Source organism: Aquarana catesbeiana, linkage group LG09, assembly GCF_042186555.1.
Source record: "Aquarana catesbeiana isolate 2022-GZ linkage group LG09, ASM4218655v1, whole genome shotgun sequence".
NCBI classification, from domain to species: Eukaryota; Metazoa; Chordata; class Amphibia; order Anura; family Ranidae; genus Aquarana; species Aquarana catesbeiana.
In genome coordinates, this window is record NC_133332.1 from 228,503,973 (window position 1) to 228,513,676 (window position 9,704).

A 9,704-nucleotide genomic window follows, 5' to 3' on the forward strand; every position below is an offset into this window, starting at 1 on the left:
CAGGTGAAATAATGTCTAACTTCCCCACTGGTACTGCCTATAAGAGAAATAATGTAGAACGGCTAATGGCTAGTGAGGGGGCTTGGGTGGCAGGCCGGGGGAGGCGGGTTTGTCCAGCCGGCATGGGAGAGACCTGTCAAAGTGGGCCAGTCTGGATGAAGTCCAGGGCCAAATTTTTGTCCCAGTCCAGCCCTGTCCGCCACACATGCTCAGAATAAATAAAGAGATGAAAGCTATTGGCTACTGCCCCGTTTATAGTCCCAACGTACGTGTTTTACGTCACCGCGCTCAGAATGATCGGATTTTCCAACAACTTTGTGTGACCGTGTGTATGCAAGACAAGTTTGAGCCAACATCCGTCGGAAAAAATCCTAGGATTTTGTTGTCAGAATGTTCGATCAATGTCCGACCGTGTGTACGGGGCATAATACTTGACCAGTACAAAAATATTGTGTGTAGTGCTCTAGTAAGTGTTTATAGTGCTTATTCCCTGGGATGTGTATATATTCCAAAACACACAATAACGTGAAGAGAATGAATGTGAAAATATATGGATATATAAAACAAAAAAACCAAAATGAAGAAAGTTCATCAAAAGAATCCATCAACAAAAATTCATCAAAAGAAAATGTGAAGAATGTACAGCATCTCACAAAAGTGAGTACCCCCCTCACATTTTTGGAAATATTTTATTCTATCTTTTCCTGCGACAATGCTGAAGTAATTACACTTTGCTACAATGTAAAGTAGTGAGTTTATAGCTTGTATAACAGTGTAAATTTGCTGTCCCCTCAAAATATCTCAACACACAGCCATTAATGTCTAAACCGCTGGCAACAAAAGAGAGTACACCCCTAAGTGAAAATGTCCAAATTGGGTCCAAAGTGTCAATATTTTGTGTGGCCACTATTATTTTCCAGCACTGCCTCAACCCTCTTGGGCATGGAGTTCACCAGAGATTCACAGGTTGCCACTGAAGTCCTCTTCCACTCCTCAAAGACGACATCACGAAGCTGGTGGATGTTAGAGACCTTGCGCTCCTCCACCTTCCATTTGAGGATGCCCCACAGATGTTCAACAGGGTTTAGGTCTGGAGACATGCTTGGCCAGTCCATCATCTTTACCCTCAGCTTCTTTAGCAAGGCAGTGGTTCTTGGAGGTGTGTTTGGGGTCGGTATCATGTTGGAATACTGCCCTTCGAATATGCTCTGCTTCTGTATGTCACAGTACATTTTGGCATTCATGGTTCCCTCAATGAACTTTAGCTTCCTAGTGCGTCCACTTCTAATTTCATTGTGTGCGGAGGCGAGCACCTACTGGATCATTCGGCTTCCTGGTCTCACCTGGAGCGGCGGGTGTGTCTTTTTCCAGACACACCCCTAATGCAACAATCAAAATGTCAACAGTCTGTAGATACAAAGGAAGATAGATAACAACCACTTTTCCCAAAATTCAATTCAATTCCACCACTCTGCTTTACAATATCACATTTGTTATAATGATAGAGTTATCCTTTAACTCAGCCTTTCTTGACCAGGGTTCCTCCAAAAGTTGCAAAAAGTTCCTTAAAGCAATGAGCAATTTCTGCTTCTTAGTTAAGCAACTACTGATAATGGATAGTATGCAAGTCTTCCATCTGATCAAAACTGTAATGAATGTTCTTCCCTATTGACCATACTCATGTACCGTGAGCTGTAGATACAGTAATTAGTAGCAGGGGTTCCCTGAGACCAGAAAGTTATTTCAAGGGTTACCCCATGTCGAAAGGTTGAGAAAGGTTGCTTTAGATTAATAAAAGGTCTCGGCTTGGTTTCTGTAACCACTCATCAGGGCAAACTGGCACACACTTGGTGCAGTCATTGCAGACACAATACCACACATTCCTTTATGGGAATGTTGCGCACTGGAGGAGAAAGAGACATGACAGACAGCCAAAGGGATAGGTCCAGGAGGAGGTCCTCATCCTCTTGTGAAGTCAGAGCAATATTTCGGAGGGAACCTAATCCATCAGAGGCAGAGGAGGACTAGAGGGGCATATTTGTGGATCAAGCTTAATGTTAATTCTTACTGCGATTGTGGCTTTTTTGGTCATAACATGGAGGTGAGTGCGCGTTACACCTAGAAGTGACTAGCTGGTGTTTGGAGCACGTTATCACAATGGATCTATCTATGGACTTATGAACTATATCTAAATGTCCATCTTTCAGATTAACATTTGAGAGTAAAGGACTATAATATTTATATATACATAATATTTTTTATTTTATTTTTGTCTTCTTGAATTAGCGCACCATTGTTTCACATTATTGTTTGCGTTTTTAGTGTTGAGGTCACTATCAAATGGTTGAGGCTGTGCATTTGACTTTTAGGTGGTAGTTAATCAAATATTCAAATTGTTTGGTATCTTTATTCATCTTTTTACATATTGTTTTACTTTTGGTTGTAATCCACAGCAGTACAAGTATTTTGTACACAGATTAATCACAGTAAAATACAACACAATTACAGTGCAGGGATCACAGTCTTTTATACATATATTCAATATTAAGACACATTTGAGTAACTGACAGGTTGATGCAAATGTATTGAGAAATTGGGGCGCAACACCTGGTTTGAATATTTTGCAATCCAGGGTCTTTTGCCCTTCCAGATAAAACCAACATGAATTCAGTGTAGTTATATTTGAATGGCTTAAGAGAAAAGGAATGGCGTGGAGAAGGTAAACAAGCTTGGAAAAGCTCATAATTTTAATAAGATGGCAGTGCCCCATCACTGAAATTGATAAATCTATACAGGACAACGGCTTCCTAATGATTTTATCTATAATTGTAGAAAGGTTCAATGAATACATTTCAGTTTTCCTACTAACCTGATTAACCAAATATGTAAACCAGTTGAACGCCATATTGCCGCTTCCACAAACAATTTTCAAGTAGGTCTGATGCAGAGAACCGTTTAATGTTTCAGAATAATTTAGAGTGGTCAATGATGGTCACAGAGGCAAAGTTGGGTTTTAGGGTCTGCTGAGAAAAATTGAGTGTCATTGGCACAAAGGGATGTTTTAACTGTGATTTGTCCGTTTGGATGCCTTCAAACATAATTGTAGTTAAAAGAGATTTAGTGAGAGATTCAATTAGCTATTATTAAATAGTAACAAGCACAATGGGCACCACCAACAGCTTTCTTATATTACACTAATAGTGGCTCATGGTTGGTATAATTGGGAGGAATAGTGGCTCATGGCTGGTAGTAATGGAAGGAATAGTGGCTCACGGTTTGTATCAGTGGGAGAAGTAGTGGTACATGGTTGGTATCAGTAGGAGGAATAGTGCTCCACCACAGGACCGATTAAAAGTAAGCAAAGGGCCACAGTGTGGTTACCACTGCAATAGACATTGTAAGAAAACACACAGGTGAAAGAATTTATTTTATTTCAAAAGCATATCATATACATTATGCATGATATAAAAACATGAAGTTGTACAACTACGTATTGTAAGTAAGTTAATGATTTACATTGAATAAAAATACAATTTCCAGCATCTCAGCAACACACAATATTGTGCCATTGTGGACAATAAAGGATAAGTGTCATTTTACAAGCTTTAGAAGGCCTAGTCTCCGGTCTTATAGTTTAGATTCTTTAAAAATCGTTTATAGGCAAGCCTGCTCACCACTATAAGGCTGCAAAGAGACTGCTGCTGTATGCGTGGAAGCAGTGGTCTCTCTGCAGTGGTCAGACACCCTCTCCTGAATCAGAGCTAGTCATTGAAGCTCATCCTGAATGTCCTAACCCAGTAGGATGAAGGTGTAAGACCGATGCTTCCACACAAGCAGCAGCAGCCCATCTGTACAGCCTGTTGGAGAGGGTACAATATAATTACATAACACACACCAAAAACATTCCATATAGATAAAAGGTCATTCAGTAAACCTAAGTACATATGTAAATATAAATAAATGTTTTATAAAAAATATGACATGTGATACTTATGTATAAAACTAATAAAATATATACAAACCCAACACATCATACAATACATGCAGGGCCGTCTTTAATTTTGATTGGGCCCTGGGCAAACATTTTCTTGGGGCCCCCCCTCCATTCTGAGACATACAAAAAATAGCAGGTAGACTCAAAATCAGTTTACTGCAGCAGATCACGCAGCGATTGCAATTGTTTGCCAGAGGTTACAGCCTATTATTACTGCTCAATGGCTGGTTTCTAGAGGTTACAACACATCATTTCTGCTTGCCGATTGGTTGCTAGAGGTTAATGTACATTATTAGCACTCACTAATCGGTTGCTAGGGGTTACAGCACATCATTAGCACTTACTGATTGGTTGCTAGAGATTAAATCAGATCACTACTGTTTGCTGATTGGTTGCTAGAGGTTCATGCACATCATTACCTCTCACTGAGCAGTGGAGCAATCCCAAATAATTGAGCAAGTAATGGGGCACATTAATACACATACTACAGGAGAGGTAAAGAGACTGCGGACATACTGCAGGAGACAATCGGAGACTGCGGACATATTGCAGGAGATTACCAGAGACTGCGGACATACTGCAGGAGACACTCAGAGGCTGCGGACATACTGCAGGAGACACTCAGAGGCTGCGGACATACTGCAGGAGACAATCAGAGACTGCGGACATACTGCAGGAGACAATCAGAGATTGCAGACATACTGCAGGAGACAATCAGAGACTGCGGACATACTGCAGGAGACAATCAGAGACTGTGTACATACTGCAGGAGACAATCAGAGACCGCGGACATACTGCAGGAGACAATCAGAGACTGCGGACATACTGCAGGAGACAATCAGAGACTGCAGACATACTGCAGGAGACAATCAGAGACTGCGGAAATACTGCAGGAGACATTTAGACACTGCGGACATACTGCAGGAGTTTAACAGAGACTGCGGACATACTGCAGGAGACAATCAGAGACTGCGGACATACTGCAGGAGACAATCAGAGACTGTGTACATACTGCAGAAGACAATCAGAGACTGCGGACATACTGCAGGAGACAATCAGAGACTGCAGACATACTGCAGGAGACAATCAGAGACTGTGGAAATACTGCAGGAGACACTCAGAGACTGCGGACATACTGCAGGAGATTAACAGAGACTGCGGACATACTGCAGGAGACAATCAGAGACTGCGGACATACTGCAGGAGACAATCAGAGACTGCGGACATGCTACAGGAGACAATCAGAGACTGCGGACATACTGCAGGAGACAATCAGAGACTGCAGACATTATACAGGTGATGGTCAGATAACTTTCAGCAATGCACAGCTTTACAGTTAAATAACACAGCTCAGGGTTTAAACAGGCAGGCATTCTATGGTTGTAAGGACATACCTGGCCAGCCAAACTTACTACATACATTCAGGACTGTGGGCGGGGCTTCCACTCTCTGCTCTCACTAAAGCAGCTGGGAGCTCCAATGATGCTTTGTTGGGTGGGCCCTGGGCCCACATCACCCGTGAATGGTCGCCCCGATGACAGCTTTGCAGAGCGCACAGAGGACATGGGAGGATGTATTCCGCGCTAGCCAGCTGAGAGGGGCGGGGCCGGGAGCTCCACTGACGCTCTGACCCCGCCCACATGCAGCCTGTGTACTGGGAATAGAGAGCCTGTAGTGAGAGCCAGTGATCGGAGCGGGAGTGTCATTGGAGCTCCCGGCCCCGCCCCCGGACCTCTGTATTCAGCAGCCAGTATAGAGGGGGCGGGGCCGGAAGCTCCACTGACACTCCCGCTCCGATCACTGGCTCTCACTACAGAAGCTCTTTTCCGAGTACACAGGCTGCACGTGGGCGGGGTCAGAGCGTCAGTGGAGCTCCCGGCCCTGCCCCCTCTCAGCTGGCTAGCGAGGAATACATCCTCCCGTGTCCTCTGTGCGCTCTGCAAAGCTGTCATCGGGGCCCCAATTCACGGCTAGCAAGGGCCCCCCAACAAAGATTGGGCCCAGGGCAAGTGCCCCGTTTGCCCTGCGCTAAAGACGGCCCTGAATACATGACTTCTTATTAGACAGTAAAAAGTCCCATGTAAAGAATTGATGTTCTATTCAATATGAAATTATGAAGGGGAAAGGGGGGTATTACACGGTCAGGTCCAAATACCTTTCACAAGATTACAAGGAATGAGACCTCAGGACAGTAGCTGCACCATAAAGGCCGGGTAAAGAGTTGAAGGAAGATGTGGGATTACATACATGTCTTGATGGTCCAGATGCTGGTTCATATTTGAATTTTTCATTTTTCATGTTCCTAAAACACAAATGAACACAAAAGAAAAAAAACATGAGTGGATCACGCACACACACAATGACTATGTGATAAAACAAGCACATTTTCTTAGAATGTTACAACAACATCTTTAAATTAATTTTTAGATTTATATAGCTATAGCCCTAAATTAAGGGAACCATAGGTTTAAAGTGAACCTGTCACCACCATAAAGGCACTGACGGGGCTGTGGTACTTGGTGTTGCATGCGCACATCTTTAGATTTCCCCTACAGTTCTCCAGGTGCCCAAATCCAGAGTTATATAGAAGTTTTTTGAATGTTTTGACATTCTTGGTACTGTCTAGAATTGGCTCAACCCTACTGCATGTTCCTATTGGTTTATTGCTATGATGGGGGGCATTGCTGTCCAATAAAAACAGAGGAGGCAGAAGACAGCAGGCCAACTCTCAAAACTGTCAAGAAGTGCCTAACTGGTATGTTACACCAGATCTCAGGACACATAAGGAGCTGGAGGGGTCATCTAATGGTTTGTGTAGGCATCACTAGGTACCTATGTTATACCACTTTTATAGTACCGACTGGATGTGCCCTAAAGAATATTGTCTACAAAGATTGTAAGCAAATACTGACCACGTCCTAATAATCATTACCTGCACACTGCTAGGCAATCCCCCAGCCCCCGTGTGATGATCTGATAGTACCTGCACACTGCTAGGCAAGACCCCAGCCCCCATGTGATGGCATTAAGGCCTGTATTGTTGGAGAACAGGGAGTGTCATATGTCCCCCACAGCCACAAATACCAGACGGTTGGATCAGGGACCGAGGTGGTGGTGGGGGGGGGTTATTTAAACATGGACATATTTTGAAATAAATCTTCAATAAACTGGGGCATCCCAAGCTGAGAATTTGATCAGGACATATGGGCAGAAAACGTTTTGTGCAAATCTCAAGCTGTTCTATGATCTAGGCCCTGGTACCCTCAAGCCCACAAGCCCCCCTATTGCTTTATCCACCCAACACATGAGCACACCGAGAGGGATTCACAAGAGGTGGAGGGGAGTAGAGCTTTAATGCAGACTATCCATTCATTAGTAGATCATATGAAGTGGCAATTATTAGCATAAGAAGCCTAAGGTCAACTTGTTGTTTACTCAAGTACTTCAATGTTGATCTACACTACAGTATAAAATGAAAAGTATATGGTAGCCAAAATGTTAAAATTGTCACTAGAACAAAAGGTTAGTGTAAATCCTCCAGTGGAGGACACTTGTTCTGGTGACAACTCAGATGAGAATTTCATATACTTTGTAGAGATTTCCTCTCACTTCCTGCTACATCTCCGAACCAGCAAATGAAGTGAAATCCCCCAATGGGGCACATGCACTTGAAGCAAAAGTAGTTGCTGGTGACAGAAAACCATGTTTCAGCTTCCCAGGGCACACGAGAGGGTGAAAATTAAAACCCTACGAGTAACATTGCATCACTTCAGTAATCAGAACAAACTGATTAGGGGAACATAGGGGCTTGTTCACTCTAGAGGTAAGGACTGTTTATCTGAAAAGCATTTCACCCTCAGATCACTTTTCAGAGGCATTTGACAAGTGGTGAAGAGGCGATATCTCCCCTCCTGTTTTGCTCCCCTAAATGTCACACCGCCGCTAACCATGTGCAATGCACGCTGTTGCAGGCTGGCCCCATTCACTTGAAAGGGTCGCGTTTGCGAGGCGTTATGGGTTGTTTTCATGGCAGCGACAGGAGGTATAATTCCTGCCACGGTCATAAAGCAAAGCATAGGGGTCATGGCATGTGTACACCCCGACTGCTGCCTCTTCAGGTAAAGGGGGAGAGGTAAAAACATGGCTTAACCGTCTACCACTACATCCACAGTAGTGAATGAACCCCTAAACAATTGAACAAACCACAATACAAGAGCAAGAGTATAGTAAGGAGAGGCCGAGTACTTACATTTGTGGCTCTTGGCTAGATTTCACTATCTCTTCTAACATCTTGGAAGAGAAGATGATGACGGTAGTGTTCTTCGGAATGTAGAAGTGCTCTCCATATGCTACAATAGAATAATAAAACAAAACATGAGAAGCATTCACAACAGATCAGGAAAAACATTGTAGCTGCGGTGGCATCACTGGTGTTACAGGACATTGTTATCACTTGTTATCACATATGTTTTAAATATTTTCTGGTACAATAGTATAATTACCAACATTGTAAAAAAAATTCATAGGGACACTTTTTTGTCTGTAGGTGGAGTCTTATTATAATTGGGGGGCGGGGCATGCGTTTGTAGGCATGACATAGCAAAAAAAAAAGAAAATGCGTTGCGCCGAATAATGGGTTTACGTGATATTGTGGGCGTGGTTTATGTGGCCGTGGTTCAAATGGGGGTGTGGTTAGAGTCTGAGATGAATGAGAGATGAAGAAAGAAAGGGGAAAAGAGGGAGGGAGGGAGAGAGAAAGAAAGAAAGAAGGAGGGAAGGAGACAGAAGGAAGGAAAGAGGGATGGAGGGACAGCAGGCCCAGATCCTACACCACAATAGAAATGTGTATTCCAGAGTTTAACAAATCAGCAGATAAAGATACTCCAAACACCTGGTGCTAGCGCTTCAATCATCCCAGCACCATGGTTGTTGTGGTGTCAGGATGATTGAAGCACATTATTACTATTATTACATTATAATATAGAATGAAATCATTCAACTCACCATAATCCAGAATCAGTGGGACCCCTGAGCGTGTCACCTGCCACGTCGCCTGCCACCAGATGCCATCAGGTGCCCCCAGTAGAGTCCGTCCTTGCATCAGGTGCCCCCAGCAGAGTCTGTCCTTACATCAGGTGCCCCCAGCAGAGTCCGTCCTTGCATCAGGTGCCCCCAGCAGTGTCCGTCCTTACATCAGGTGCCCCCAGCAGAGTCTGTCTTTACATCAGGTGCCCCCAGCAGAGTCTGTCCTTACATCAGGTGCCCCAACAGAGTCCATCCTTACATCAGGTGCCCCCAGAAGCAGAGGCCCTCCTTACAGATCTGTGTCCCTGGCAGCAGAGCCCCTCCTTACATCTGGTGTCCCCAGCAGCAGAGCCCTCCTTTACATCTGGTGTCCCCCAGCAGCGGAGCCCTCCTTTACATCTGGTGTCCCCCAGCAGCGGAGCCCTCCTTTACATCTGGTGTCCCCCAGCAGTGGAGCCATCCTTTACATCTGGTGTCCCTGGCAGTGGAGCCCTCCTTTACATCTGGTGTCCCCCAGCAGCGGAGCCCTCCTTACAGATCTGTGTCTCCCAGCAACAGAGCCCTCCTTACTTCAGTGTCCCCAGCAGCTGGCAGCAGCGGAGCCCTCCTTACAGAGTGATCTGTGTCACCAAACAACAGAGCCCTCCTGATTTCAGTGTCCCTGGCAGCAGCAGTGGAGCCCTCC